At 39.4% G+C, this 15,917-nt stretch overlaps 1 protein-coding gene and 1 long non-coding RNA gene across 2 annotated transcripts in view; both read left to right on the top strand.

Annotated features, from left to right (window-relative positions):
- Positions 1-15,917, top strand: part of LOC135577008 (dymeclin-like) — a 225,210-nt gene that overhangs the window by 191,368 nt on the left and 17,925 nt on the right.
- LOC135577166 (uncharacterized) lies at positions 765-9,431 on the top strand. The gene is made up of 3 exons (XR_010468743.1): positions 765-918; positions 1,041-1,135; positions 7,805-9,431. It is a non-coding gene; the product is annotated as an uncharacterized LOC135577166 (long non-coding RNA).

Raw genomic sequence — 15,917 nt, 5'->3', positions numbered from 1 at the left:
CACAGCTCATCCAGTTCAACCTCTGCCATGAGCAGGGACATATTCATCCACATCAGGTTGCTCAGAGCCCCGTCCATCCTGGCCTGGGATGTCTCCAGGGATGGGGCATCCACCACCTCTCTGGACAACCTGGGACAGGGTCTCACCACCCTCAGGGGCAACAATTTCTTCCTCATGTCCAGCCTGAATCTCCCTTCTTAGTTTAAAACCATCACCCCTTATCCTATCGCAACAGGCCCTGCTCAAAAGTCTGTCCCCATCTTTCTTACAGGCCCCTTTTGAGTACAGAAAGGCTGCAATAAGGTCTCCCCGGAGGTTATGATTTGCAAAAATGAGGATTTCAACAGCACTTTTATTCACTTGCTTCCCTGCAGCTCAGACAATGGTGGTTTATTTCTTACATTTAAGTACCTAATATATGCACAGATAAATGTAGTGAATGTTTTCAAGCTGCTTATCTTGGCCTTTGCCGAGGAAGTGAGCATTCAAGAGGCATTATGTGCATTCAGAGCTTGAGTCTGTTGCTTAGACCGTAGTTTAAACATGGGAAATCTAACTTGTATTTTCCTTCCAGTCCTGGGGCAATCTGACTGGAGACAAACAATATAAGGAACGTTATTTTAAGCATATGCTTTTAGCCATGTACTGCAGAAGGCAGGGAAAGTCCAAGCTGAGTAATTAGCCTTTTAGAAGACTCCTGCATAAACAGAGATAAAGAGCAGGTGCTGAAATCAAGAGCTGGTTATTTCTCCTTTCAGTCTGTGGGAGGAGATAAATGAAGTTAAGATGCCCAGGACGGAGGCAGAAACCGCGGCGTGGAGATAGAGCTGTCTCCTTCACAGACGAGCAGCCCACAATCCCGGCTCCCTGTTTTATTGCAGAAGCTTATTAAAGGCATTTTAGAGATCATCATAGGAGGTGAAAATTGGCCTCATTTCTTCTTTCTTTATGTTTTTTGGGTTTTTTTTGTTTGTTTTTGTTTTTGTTTTAAAGTTCTCAGGCTGCCTTTCTTCCTTTTGGTGAACTATGTGTATTTTCAGGCTTAGGAGCGTGAGAGAAGCGGGACCATGGCTGGAGTCTGCGCATTTTCTCAGGATTTCGAGGGAGGGAGCCAGCAGATAACCGCTCTCTTACAGTAAGTGGGAAAACTTGTTTTGAATGCCAGCTAGTGACTGGAAGCTGATATTGAATTTCATGGAATGATCATACTTGGGAGGCTACGTTTCATGCTTTAGAAAAGTTTGCATTTGCTAAGGTGCTTAAAGCAGATATTTAATTTTCATTAACATCTTCTGAGCTGCTTTTATTTTTCTTCTATTCTTCTTGTGTCAATGAGTATTTTGTCATTGGTGTGCATTCTGTCATACGTTCTTGATGTGCTGTGCAGGGATGCCATTATGCCATCAATTCACACCTTTTTGGTATGGTACAAAATTTAATATTTATTGAAGTGCATTCTAATTTGACATTAAAATTTCACAGAATGTGTATAAGGAAGAGAGGTAAAAACCTTTGATCTCTTGACAGAACAAGCTTTGCTTTAGATGTTAAAAGCACTTCTCATAGGTTCCCCCTTCTCTTAACGATGTATTTCCAATTCCTTCAACTTCCATTTGTTTCACTGGAAAAAGTCCCTAATTATTGAGGCACCAGAGTGCACAGAAAAAGAGTAAATTGTCATCGGAGTGTTGGTGGCTGGACCAGGACAGTTTTGTGGCCCTGGCACATCACCCCACTTCTGGGGAAGCAATGTCAACACCTGAAGTTCAGCTACCAAAAATATTAAAGTAACAAAGTTGTTGACTGAGGTGGCAGAAAATGTAATGAGGGATGTCAAGTGTAGGTACTTTCAACTCTGGAAAGAGGGTGTAGCTGTAAAAAAAAAATGCATGTGAAGTCCCCAACATGGAGGGAGTCTAAACAGTCTCTTGGTTTAGCTACTGAGCTTTCTCTGGAAAGGCTCTCCTGTTTCTGTAGATGCTCCTCCTAAGGAGGAGACATCATCTGTTCAACATGGTCTCTTGTACCGTCACACCATGTTCAGCATGGTCCCTTGTACCCTCACACTATGTTCAATGTGGTCTTTTGTACCGTCACACCATGTTCAACATGGTCACTTGTACCGTCACATCATGTTCAACATGGTCACTTGTATGGTGACGCCATGCAGAGGGGCAGCACCCACACTGCCCCAGATTGTGAATAAATCCGTCACATTTTCTATGTTTACATCCTATCTAACCTGATGTTGATCCCAAGGGACCATCCATTGCCCCATCTTCCATCACAATGGCTCCTGATAACGTGGGTTTTTTTTTTTTTCAGAGTCTTGATGTCCTTAGACCTCCGTGGTTGTTATTTGACCATGGCAAGATACAACCTTCAGAATCCAGACCACTGGTCTTTAACGATCTAAATTAAATGCTTTCTTGGGTTTGTTTTACTGCTGTATCAGCACCTCCTTACCATGGGTTTGAGAGAGAAGACAGCACAAATTAACTCTGTATGATGCTGAAAAGAGGTAGAGGCAGAGGAGATATGGAGACCAGCAACCCCTCCACAGAGCCTCAGAGCAACAGAGACAGAAAACATACTTAAAAAATAAATTCATCCAATTCTTCCTGATATTTATGTTTTTTTCTGGCCGAAGGGTCAAAGATCTTATTAGAGTGGAAGCTGATTGTGTCTAATACATCCTTAGGTCTGACATGAGGCAGCATCTGTGATGGAACCTTCCCTTTGGTGACCCTCAACTGCTGTTAACCCTTAACCTGAAGAAGATCGGATTAGGAAGAGAAGTGTAAAAAGCTTTTAAACAAAGTGCTTTTGGGGCCTTTCCAAAACACCAAACATATGCTAAGAAGAAGAATATTTATGGATTGTGTATTTCCTTTGGACAATTTATACCCTCAGTTAAGATGTCAAACTTCCCTGCTGTCGTAAGTGATGAACAATAATTCATGTTTCTTTTGAAGGCATTCATTTTAGAGACCATGTTCTCCGAGACCTTGGGTAGGGAAGAATATACTCCCCATCCCTTGAGAAATATGATTTTAAGTAATCAAAATTCCAAGAAACAAAATTATCAAGAAGTTTTGATGGGCTTTGTGGTCAGAAAATAACTTATCACAAAGCTGTGAGTGTGCAGAGATGTGTCTGCACTCAACCGACTCTGGCTACTCTTAAAAACTGAATTATAAAAGTGTCTGTCTGAACCAGGGCAAACCCTTATTGCAGGTGCTCTTCTATTAATATAAGCCCAGCTACTTAAATTGTTAAGAATGAGTTGAAACTAAATGGAATGACGCTATAAGTATGTCCAAGCAGTTTTATATAATTTAAATCTATTTAATTAAATGGTGCAAACCTGTGTGTAGGCAAGATCTAAAGAATGTGAAGAATATTATGGAAAAAAATGTGACTATTATAGTACTTAAATTTAGATATTTGCTGCTGTAGTGCATCGTATGGGAATGCTTGATTATACATTGCAAAAATGTACAGAAATTTCAGTCAGAAATCAGGCTCTTAACCCCATTATCCCAGTAGGAAACCAAACCTTGGGGGCTATAGTTCAGGAATAAATGCCTCCATCGCTTTTAAATATTAATATCATACAATCCACAGAAATGTGTCCTTAATAGGAGGTAGATTTGAGTAGCTAATTAGAATATATATCATAGTAACAAATTTTGCAGTGAAGATCATATATATTTTTAAGCAAAATTACATATGTAATTGCATATATAATTTTAAGCAAAATATGCTTGTTTAAACTTTTACTTATATGCCTGTTTTTTTTTTTTTAACACTGAAGCAGCCAAGGGCCAAAGTAAATTAGCTTTTGAGCATCTGTGGCTTCAAAGTCTTTGAAATTTGGTGTCTCCTTTTGTTCCATGGTTAAAAGTGTATTTTAGCCATCTTTAGAGACATGTTTGTAGTTGTGTATAATGTAAATACAGTTGACAAGTTGGGTTGAATGCTTAAAAACACTTCATTTTCAGAAGCATCCTTCACATAAGATAGAAGAAATCGATTAGCTTAGAAGCTTTAGGGAAAGCGAAATAAATTATAGTGCAGTCCTTTGAAATGGAGTTTGACTTGAAACTTGTGACCTGTGGAGCTTTGTATCGCTGGGCTCAAGACATTTGAAATGTTGGTGTAGTCTGGTAGTTTTGGCGAGTCACTTAGAAAGCATATTTATTTATTTATTTTTAAAATGTTGCTTTGATTTTTTTAAGTAAAAAAAATAAAATCCACAAACCCAACCAGAACTCTTCATCCAGTTCTCCCAAAGAGAGTTTGCTAACGCTGGAACCGACACCATATTTATACGTTACTCTCAAGGGTGTTTGAAAGGGGATGGGCTCTCCACCTCTCCTCTAAATGTGAAAATTATACAATATCGCATTTTTTAATTACTTTTTTAATATTATGGGGAAGTGACCAAAAAAAACCTCCACCCCACAAATGGCTCCAGGAAACTTAATTTTTCAAATGGGAATGCCCTGAGAACCCAAACAAGCGAGGTTTGCTTTTAAGTAGCAGCTGTCAGTCAATTTTGGAATTTAAAACAGCTTTTTAACTTTAGTTTACTTCAGTGGTTATGAATTCTGCCATGGGGGTGGAGAAAAATAAACAGTAACTTTTGGCATTGTTGACTAGAATGAGAAAACAAAAAATAAGCAGCTATTTTATTTTGCTTGCCTGCCTGGCACACAGTTAAAAACATATTAATGCTTTTCTGACACCTCCCTGTTGAAGACTAATCTAAACATCATTGCAGCATCAGCATAGGAAAATATGCATCAGCAAACTCTCGAATCTCTCTTTTAAACTTTCTCATGTAATATCAGTTTCTTACTGTAAAGGAACCAAAAATCTCTTTGAAAAGAAAATAATAATCAGGCTTTCAACTTGGAGTAAGCACTTTGTAAAGCTTTTTTTCGCAGATCAAGAATAGACAGAGAACTTGAACCTTGTTTTCATCCCAGTCACTGAAGCATTTAGTGCCATATCCTAATGCTTCAGAGATCCGTGGGGAAAAATCCTTTTCTCATTGGCTGGTTTTGCTGTTGATTTTCAAGCTGTATCTTCACACGGATAAGATGCCACCAGGCAGGAGGTGAGCAGGACACGGGGCACGTTCCTGAGACTTTGTGTAGCCCGTGGTGGGGAGTATGTGGCTCATAATGATGGACTGAGCAGTATCTCAAAAAATTGAGATTATATCTCCTCAGTTTGTCTCTCATGTTGCTTTAAAGGACAGTATAGGTCTTTTTTTTTTGCATGGTAGGTGTGAGGAGACTGGCCCATCACCTAAATCTCTCCAGAGCAGTCATGCCCACGGTGGTCAGCAATCTGGTAAAGATCTCATGACATGAGATGTTCGTGTTTTTTCCTACATGTTTTTCCTCCTGAAGTTTGTTTGCTCTGAGTGATGACCTCGGTATATCTGGAGTCATGCTCCGGTGTTCCTCCAAGGCCACATACCTTGTTTACAAACCTGGATAGACAGTTATCATAAAGAAAACAGTCTTTTTTGATATTATTAGCCTGTGTTTATCGCATTATTGAGCAGAATGCATAAAAAATCCCAGCAAAGCAACGCATTGTGGTGGTGCAATGAAGGGCAGAACGAGCCTAGTGAACGGCATTTTCCTTGGGAGCAAGAAAGGATTTATCCCAGGCTTTCCAGCAAGACAAAAGCTGCAATAAAACTCAATTCAGACACTTTAGTTGAGAACAAGCATAATATTTCATTAGCTTCTCTAGCTTCCTTTTGAGATATTTTGGGTTTTAGCAAAATGGTGTTCTACTTCTCAGGAAACTCCAGAACCAACAGCGCTTTCTCCCCATCCCTGTGACATCTGTTTGCGCTGAGGTTGTTAATTAATCACAGACATTGTTGCTTTTAAAAGCCTGCAAACCACTCACAAAGTTACCCAGGATTTTGGTAACGAAGGGCCTGAAGTTATTATTTGAGCTTTTTTTTTTTTTTTTTTTTTTTTTTTTATCTTCCCTTCAGGGGTCATCAGACTGGCAATATTATTTTTGTTTACAAGCTCAAACTTTAGACTTTTAAAAGTTCAAATCCCTATGTGTCGAGCTACTTGGATTTCCTGTAAAAATGTTAGAGTCGTCAATCTATTTGTAACAGTATAAAAGTGAAGAAACGTTCAGGCTAACGCCATGTGAAGAGATGACATTTAAATAGATCGGAAACTCACAGCCAAGCTTGTGTTTGAGGCACATTTGTCATTTTGCAATTAGGTTAACATTCAGTAAGACTTATCAGTCACGTTTATGAGGATAACTTTTAAAAAAAATCAATTTATAGTTTGAGTGCAGCATTTAGCTTTCCACTATAGCTCCTATTGAAACTACATACTTTGCATTTTAACAATGCCAAACAATGCCAATACTTAATGATTTATCCTTCTGTATTTGGTTTTTTGCTGTTGGAAAGGCCAGGGGAGGGGAGGGTGTTGGAGATTCTAAACTCCAGAATACCAAACCCCCCATAGCATTTGCCTTTAAAACATAAACAAGTTACATCCCAACATGTGTTTTACCCAGTTGTACATTTTCAACTCAATTGCTTAAGGTAAAAATATTGGATATATGGTGGCGCGGGTGGATTTTTCCAGGGGATCCCGCCCATCGATGCGGCGCTATCGGCTGGAAACGGTGTCTGGTGTTGGGTCAGTGCTGTTTGGCTGGAGGATGATCAGCAAAAGGAGACAGTCTGGCTCCTTCCAGGAGCCTCTCGCTTCATGGCTGAGCTCTCCAACAGTTCCCAAAGCCTCTTGCTTACTTATTTTCCCCGCAGACCATTCATTTATCAGGAAATGAAATTGGTTACAGGTTTGTTGTCTGGATTTTTTGCGCGTTGCTAAAAAAAACCTCATTGACGAAATCGGGTTCATTCCTGCTTTCTGAAGTAGGAAGGACACATTAACTCCTTATGCTTGGGAATGTTTTTATTGCAAAAAAAATAGCCAGATTCCTTCTAATTTTTAAAGATTTCTGAAATTGCTGAGATGCTCTCACCCTATATGAATGTAACATTTATTCCTTTGCATCACTCTTGCCACTATATAAATATCATTTTAGGACAGTTGAATTATTTTTAATGTAAGATTTGCCTACTACAATCAAGCAAGAATACACTTCTTGCTTGAAATATGTCTAAAGTAAAACAGGGAAAATTAAGAATTAATAAAAATACAAACCATGCTTTGTTGTTTACAAAAAGGTAAAAAGGTTTTAAAGGTAAAAAGGAGGCTTTAAAGCAGGTTATATATTAAATTTTATATTGTTTATTATAATTTATACAACCTAAATAATATTTTATATATAATAATTTTATATATAGAACCTTAATAATATTTTTACATATTATAATTTATAGAACCTTAACCAGAATTTTATAGAAATAGATCTTTAATTAACAACAAAGAAAAAAAACAAATGCAAACAGGGTGGCAGTTGTTTCTGAATGTATTTTTGTGTTTGCACGTAGTTAGAAACGCAGTTGTCTTATGCTGGATTGGGGCAGGCACCGCACCCACCACTTTTTTTCATATGTTATTTGAATGTCATTCTCTTTTTGTTATATATCAAGCTTACAGGAAAAAAAAATCATACACACTTTTAAAATCCCAAATGCCTTTTTTCCGGGACTCGTCAAACTTCAGGCTGTGGAGTCGCTAGCACTCGGACATGAGCAAATTCTCAGTGGGGCAAATTGCAGTGAGAAATAAGAGCCGTTTTATTTGTATTAATTTATTTATATCAATAGGTCCTCCTAGTGATTTTGCATTTATCCAGCGGTCACCATCTGTTTCTGAAGACCCCAGAATTTGTGTCCCTGCACAACTGAGCTAATTGCTGGCATTTCCTGTTGCAAAACTGTGTTTAAGAGGAGACGGAGAAATGACCCCAAGCAAGTTCCCCGCTGGTGAGTGCAGTTGACTGTTTCTGCATCACTTGAATCATTTCAGTTTGTCCAACGACGTGTTGCAGCGGTAGCATTTCTATTGGAACATGTTGATATGTTTTAATGCAATCAATAGTCAGAACCTCCTGTGGATGAAATTAATAAGCCCAGAACACAATGCACATATGGTAATTATTAAGTCTGGAAGTGGTTACTGCATTAATTGATGGCAGTAGCAAGTCATGCACCCGCTCTTAATTTCATCGTTTCTTATATGGAGATCCTGTAAACAGAATTTTTGCATTCTATTATATCAGACCTCTCTCTCCTTTTTCTTAAGAATGGGTCACTGTGAAACTATTTATAGCTCCCTTAGCTCATTTAGCTTCATTACAATTTTGGATCTTTTGTCCATAAACAAAAAGTTGCTGAAAATAGCTCGTCTGCAACCATGAAAGTCACATCTACATGTCTCTGGGATTCAGTTGGTGCTACGAGGGACTCCGGTTGCAGCCCATGTCCTTCAAAGTTAAGCCATCGCAGAGGAACATAAGTAGATGACTTGGCCTCATTGCTGACATAAAAATCAGATGCTTTCATAGCTGTGTCTACAGCTGAAGTTAAATTAAAAGTATTACAAATATGGCATTCCTTGATTTAAAAAAATGTATTTCAGTAATATTAATATCATTCTCCTTAAAATTTTTAAGTAGCGTAGCGTGTACCCTACTGAGAATCTCAGAATATTGGTCCTTTCCATTCTGAACTAGGGAAGGCAGAAGGTTGTGAAGGGCTGTGGACACTTAGAGATCACTCATGTCTATCGGTGAGATACCCTTGATGGCCAACGTGGCACTAACGCTCAAATCCACACATGCTTTATATCTTGAAAAATCAGTGAACCTCTCGTGATCCCAAAAAGACCATGACTGTCACCAGGGGAAACTCCAAATAGTTTAATCCAGTTTCTTTCTTCAACCCCTGCATAAGATTTTCATTCTCTTTAATACCTACCAGATAAATGACTGGCTGAAAACAGGCTAATTCGGAGTGATAATAATAATAGTAATAATAATAGAATTGTATATATGTAAATATAGTGTAGGAAGACCTTAAATGTAGAGTTTTCAGAAGCACTGGTGAGGCTCTTCTTGGCTTCAGGATCATGGTGGCAGTTGTGGTTTTGAAATCCAATATTTTACATCTTTTTATTATCTCCTACTGTGGGAAACTGCAGGGGGTCTGTGGAATCCTTGACAGAAAATATGAGACTAGAGATCAGCCTTGAGATATTAAGATTTACCCTTGAGAAGGATGGGAGTAAAGGAGTATCCGGAGAGAGGAGAGATGTACCCGTGAGAGAGAAGGGGATAGAAGAATAACATGGATGATAGAAAAATTAACCAATGAGATGTTAGTGCTGTAACTTGTAACCAATAGTGAAAAGACACATGAACTGGTAGAATTGTATAAAAATGCACTTGTAGCAATAAATGGCATCTACTACTTTCATCTTGAAAGAACTTGGTCTATGTCATTTGTCCGTCTCAACCACGACATATGGTGACCCCGACGTGATCCTGCCTGAAGAGGATCTCGCATGACAAGGTGACAGCGTGAAGCTGTGAACAGCCGAAGAAGAGCTGTGGAGACGGAGCCCGGTACAGCTGATAAGAGCAGCCGAGGAGAGCTGCCGAAGATCTGGATCGATTGAAAAGACACCTCGCTAAGGAGTAGATGAGCTACCGGGAACAGGGGGGGTGAAATTTATCTAAAGAAGAGGGTACTATATCATCCACATGGAAGCTGCTTCTGAAGAAGCGGGGTGTTAGCCTTCCGGAACTGACTTTAAGAAAAATGTTACTATGGGGCAAAGCACAAGGTTTAGAGGTTAATCCTGTGACAGCATTTAGTGTGTCACAATGGATGGACTTGGGAGATAAATTGTTTGATAGTGCTACCCAAGGGTCCAAGGAAGCAACTGAACTGTTAACAACCTGGTGCTTGTTATTAGATACTCTGAAAGAGTTAAAACAGCAACAGGCAGAGGCGGTGGAGGGAGATGGTCTTCCTGGCTCTCCTGGGCCAGATTCGGAGAAAAAAGCAAGATTAAGTACTACTCCGACCCCCCCTGTTACTAAGGATTCGTCAAAACTGCCCAAGTCCATATTATCTGACACGGATAAGGATCTGCGGCACTTTCTTGGAAAGTTAAAAGGAATAAAGGAGGAGCATACGTATGTGTGGCCCCAGATCAGAAAAAAATTATGAAAGACTCGTATACATATGTGTGGCCCCGAGATCAGATAAAAGCTATGAAAGACTCACATGAAAAAACAGCATTGGGTTATAAACAATCTCGGGAGGGGCCCTCAGAGCACTGGTCAGAGCAGTGTGTTCAACCGACTGCTCCGCTGTCATCAGTCACGGCTCGGACCTCTCCTCTACCATCATCAACCGCGGTTCCGCTGTCTGCGTCACCGCCATTAATCACAGTTCAACCCTCTGCCCTGCCGCTATCAGTCGCGGAAGAAAAAAAAATGGACATTTTTTTTTTTCCTATCCCCCCTTGCCTAGATATTTAGGTGGGGAGGACCCCCCCGTGGTGAGCCAGACCGAGCCAAATAACGTAATTCCTACAGATTTCGGTCCCCCCAACCTGCCCCCGCCTCCCTCCCACGCTGCTGCAAAGCAAATGCCTGAGGGTGGGGGTAGAGTTTCAGAGCGTAAACCAAACTTACCAAAAAGCTGGGATTTACCCCCAGTTTCGATTACAGTTAAACCACGGGACCCTGTGCATTTCTGGAAGAGACACTAACTGACACACCACAACTACAGGCACGATAACTTTCTGAAATCCTGAGGCAGTCAACAGACCTCGCATATCAAGCTACGATAAAGGTGCCTGAAACCAACAATGCAGCCAAATCATTTGCAACTATTAATCGGGGTCCCAGTGAGAATTACATGCAATTTATTGACCATCTTCAAGAGGCCATCAATAAGCAGGTTGAAAACTTAGAAGCTAAGGAAGAAGTGGTGTTGAAATTAGCAGTAGAGAATGCTAATGTTTGCTATCAACATGTTATCTGCAAGTTTTACAGTACAGATTATGTTTTTCTGTGTATTGCCTCTATGAAAATCAAGCAGCTTGTTAGGAATGTGAGTTAATTGTTTTACTAGTTGTTTTTAAGTGCGCCATAAAACTCTCTCCCCATTTTTCCCAGTCGTTCTGCAAGCAGCCTGTGTTTTCTACCCCTCCCTCCCCCTTCTCAAGGTTTTTACTTGCAAGATGGGGTCAGGAATAATTGTTTTCAGTTGTGTTCCTGAAAAATCAGTATTGGGAGGTGTTTTAAAACTTAGCAAAGCACTTGGAATTATGAGGAAGGAAGATCTTGTTAAGTATTGAAATCAGTGTTGGCTGCTGTTAAATGATTGGGAAAAGTGTCCGGAGAATAGAATTTTGTTGCAATTAATGTTGTTTTTAAGGTGAGAAGAGCAGGACAAAATAAATCTCTACAAGAGATCATTAGATCATTACAGACAGTTTTACAGCTGGAACGATTTGAACTTCAACAAGCTGAGAGAGAGAGTTAACCGATAATACACAGGTCACAGTAAACTTGCTGAAGTCTGCAGGATGCTTTCCTCATTAACCTGTTTTCTTTGTGGGTATCGGTTTAAGCATGTTGCAATTTTGGTAGGTCTTTGTTATATGGTACGATAAGTTCACAGTCTGTTAAATCATGAGAATTCATTGACTCAAAATGTGCGTTTTGTGATAATACAGAAGATCATGAGTAATTTAGTTCTTTACTGCGTGAATGTGATGGTAAAATTTTGTGTGTAGTAGCTGTTATTTTTCTTTCTTTTCTCTAGCATGCTACCTTCATTCCAGCATTCAGACTTGCGCAACTCTGTGACAGGCTGTGTCTCATCTCGGTGTGCTGGATTTGGTTTTTCTATATGCACATCATGTAAAGAATCCTGGTTTTGAATAGCAGCTAATAAAACACTAATAACACTAATAACACTAATAACACTAATAACACTAATAACACTAATAAGACACTAATAAAACAAAACAAAACAAAACAAAACAAAACAAAACAAAACAAAACAGGCCTTGCCCAGTCCAGCTCGCTGTGGCGGCGGGGGGGCAGGTGCCGAATGGGGCTCCAGCGCGCACTGACCTATTTTGTCAGGGAGACCCAGAGGTACCTCCACCTGGCTGAGCAGTAAGCGGTTCAAAGGCGCAATGCAAAAATTGAGATATTGTCTTAAATTAGTGTGACTGTGAACCACCTGCATATTTGAACTGGGTATTTGGTTTTCATATCTGAGCTCAGTATGTTAGTTTGCATATTCATATTTGGTACCAAAAGAATCTTGTTTGGGGAGATAATTACAAAATGGGAACTGGTTCCACTGCTCAAATTTCACCTTGCCTCCCCTTAGGATGCATCCTTACACATTAGAATGATTGCTTATATTGTTAGAAAAGCATTTAAATTGTTAAAATGCTATGATAGATGTGAATTTGGAAGAGGTTGTATTTAAAAGTTGCTAGAATATTAACTGATTTGGATCTAGGAAAACAGACTAATGGATTTATGTTTATTATACTGGTTTATACTGTTTTTTGACATCTCTAAATTATAAAAGGTAAATGGAGCTAAGGAATGTAACTATTTCTGAGCTACTTGAAATTGCATATAAAGTGTAGTTGGAATGAAATGGGAAAACAAAACAGCAAAATATCCCAGGCCTATGTGCAGCTCATTGTAACTGAGGAGTTTGCCAGAGCCTCCCACTTCGTACCAGTGATTATACCAGCTGCATGGCCTTGGCTATATCTGAACTGCGGCGAGAAGAGAAAGAAAAAAAAAAAAAAGGAAAAAACCTGTTTTCCCGCTGCTAAGCAGAGAAACGGGGGCTTTACTCCCCCCGATGTGTCTTTTTTTTTTTTTTTTTTTTCCCTCAAGTATTGTCATCCATTTTTGTTGTGGCACTGTGTTTTTTTTCGGCTTTGAATCAGGGGTTGTTGGTGTTGTTTATTTTTGCTTCTGTCTTGTTTCCTAGGTTTTGGCACATATGAGGAAAAGAGCTCATAATTTTACCTCCTTGCTGAAGTCAGTCTTTTCACACTGGTCAGCTTTGGGGGGTCACAGTATTCAGTGCTTCTCTGGGTCAGACTGGTACTGATTTGAGAGTGGAGTGGAGCCAGATTGGTTTGATGTGGAGTTCAAACTGATGTGTTTTCATGCTGGGCTGTATGTCTTGCCATCTCAGATGGGGGCGAGAGGGAAGTTTTATTCCTCCCCGTGCCCCTCCCCCAAGCAATATTACTGCTAGAGAGCTGTAATGCTGCATGAAGGAGTCTGAGGGTGAAATTTAAAGGCATCACCAGTGGATCCATAGTTCTAATGAAACTGGAAAATTAAACCAAAAATTTGTTAATAGACTTATTCTGTGGTAATTAGTTGTAAGTGACTTCTTAGTAAATTCACCATGCTAGTTTTTGAGGTCATGAGAGAGAACGAAAGAAAGGCCGTTTTTTGAGACCAATGGAATGCCAAATTTGAAACAAAGTTTTAATACATGAATTCTTATAGTTGCCAGAAAGTCCTATACCTCTCTTAGGTTAAGATTTGTTAAGTAAATTGTAAGCTCAAATAACGTTTTCTGAGAATTCTGTTTAGTTGCATAGCCTACAAGAAGCTGCTTGGATGGCGCAGATCTGCTTGCTGCAAGTGAGAAATCTCCAAGGAAATTTCAAATGCTATATTTCCACAAGTATTAACAGCCAATGTTTCGATAAAGCAAATACTACACTGATTGATCTGAAACAGGACTTCGATCTGGTAAGAGAAAACAATATCCAATAAATATGACAGCCAAAATGGAGTTGGAAACTTTGAGGAATAAATTTATGACAACCTTACAGGTTGACTGTATTCGATTGGACTTGCAGATTTGTCTATTTATAGCTACAACATAGAAACAACCTGTGGCTATTGTGGGACAGTATGATGAGATTGCTAGCAGACTGATATACTGCTTGTTACTCTGATCAAGAAATGCAGGGAATGAATTTAAGTTTCAATAGGCCATGATCCTTTTGTCATATATGTACCAATTGTGAAATTTAATTATGATTTTTTTTATTTTATTTGTAATCTATGTCTTTGTAAATTGCACTAGCTGGTTTTCTTAACAGCACAGCTTTTGGCATGCCTAAATGTAAATTGCTGCAGAACCTGCAAGTCTTTAACATCAGGCCATAGGCCATACTTGTATTTGGTCTGATCCTACATACTTGCACAGTTTTTGTTGATGGTTCTGGGAAGTCTCATAAAGCTGTAGTGGTTTGGTGTGAAGATAACAACTGGCATCATTCTGTAAAAATTATTGAAGGTTCAACCCAATTAGCAGAACTTGGCACAGCTTTACATTACTTAGAGCTTTTTAAGGAGGAACCTCTAAATTTGATTTGTGATTCTGAGTACGCAGTCAAGGTCCAATGCACGTATCTGCTTCTGAACTGTGTTTTTTGTTTTGGTTTTGTTCTTTTTTAAAACAAAAAGGGGGGAGAAGTAGGGAAAACATCATAAAACCAATTGTCAAAAGGACTGTATGTGATTAATCACTAATATCTATGTAGTTCAGCCCAAATTTGCCCTGTGATGAAACACTTTGCAAGTTTGACCCAAAAACACGCTAAATCAGAAAGAACCTAAATTAGTTATGGTCAAATCACTAGTTAACGGTCAATGGAAAAGGCCACACCAATTGATAACCTGGGGGAGAGGCTATGCCTGTGTCTTTACAGATCAAGGGCTGCAATGGTTGCTGGCACGAAACGTGAAACCTGTGTTATCTTCCTGACAATGATTGTTGCAGCTGCTGTGTTTTGGATGCCCGCACAGACAAAGACTAACATGTGGAGTACTTTAGCCAACATGACTGACCAGGACTCCATATGCCTAGCTATGGCATCTCCGGAAAACCCGTTCCACACATGCTTGGTTGACATCCCCCTTGATGACGACAGCACCATCACACAATTGTTTCAAAATAGTGGTCGGTGCAAAGGCCTTGCATCAAACTGTAATAATACTAACACGGCACCTTGGATTAATTGCCTCCTGGAAATAGACATTGAACCACAGGAACTGGAATTGCTGGGATCTGTGCCCATGGATGCTTGTATCCAGCTGGTTTGTGAAGAGTGCCAGGACAATATGCTAAAGCATGAATGGATAAAACTGCAAAATGTTAATACTACCCTTGGTGACTATAGAAATGAAACTCGTTGGTGCAGTACCTTGCAGAAGAATCCAAGGGGTGTCATTGATAATGTGGGAACAGCAACCCCAAAACCTCCTGTATGGTGTATTCTTGATCTGTGGAGATAGAGCCTGACCAGGAATTCCTTCTAATGCTGTTGAAGGACTGTGTATTTTGGGACTATTAACTCTCTTAATGCCCAATGTATCTATGATAATAGATCACAGAAGAGCAAGACAAGAAAAACACTTTTTGCATGTATATGAGTCAAAATGTGATAATAATGTAGATTTTTGGGGATCAAGGTTAAGGGTTTTAGGATCTCTTGTATCTGGTGTTGGCACAGCTAAAAGCTTTAAATATTTTAGAAAATTAGGATGCTGGCTAGTTAAGCAAACTAACAGAACTTCTAAGGCTTTAAGTGGACTTTTTCTAGATGTAGATTCTGTAAGACATGCTACATGGCAGAGTAGGGCCGCGATAGATTTTTTTTTATTAGCTCAAGGACATGGGTGTGAAGATTTTGATGGGATTTGTTAAATAAATTGCTTAGTGGTTGAGGGTTTTTAGGATGGTTGTTATCAGTAGTGAAAACAGGACTGATCATTTTGATGATTGTTGTGGTTGTGTTACTAATGTTGCCATGCATGATTTCTCTGCTGCAAAGGGCCCTGCAGTGGACAAT

This window comes from Columba livia, chromosome W (assembly GCF_036013475.1).
Source record: "Columba livia isolate bColLiv1 breed racing homer chromosome W, bColLiv1.pat.W.v2, whole genome shotgun sequence".
Lineage (NCBI taxonomy): Eukaryota > Metazoa > Chordata > Aves > Columbiformes > Columbidae > Columba > Columba livia.
Note: the sequence above shows the minus strand (reverse complement) of the source record. Positions and strands in the feature narration are given on the sequence as shown.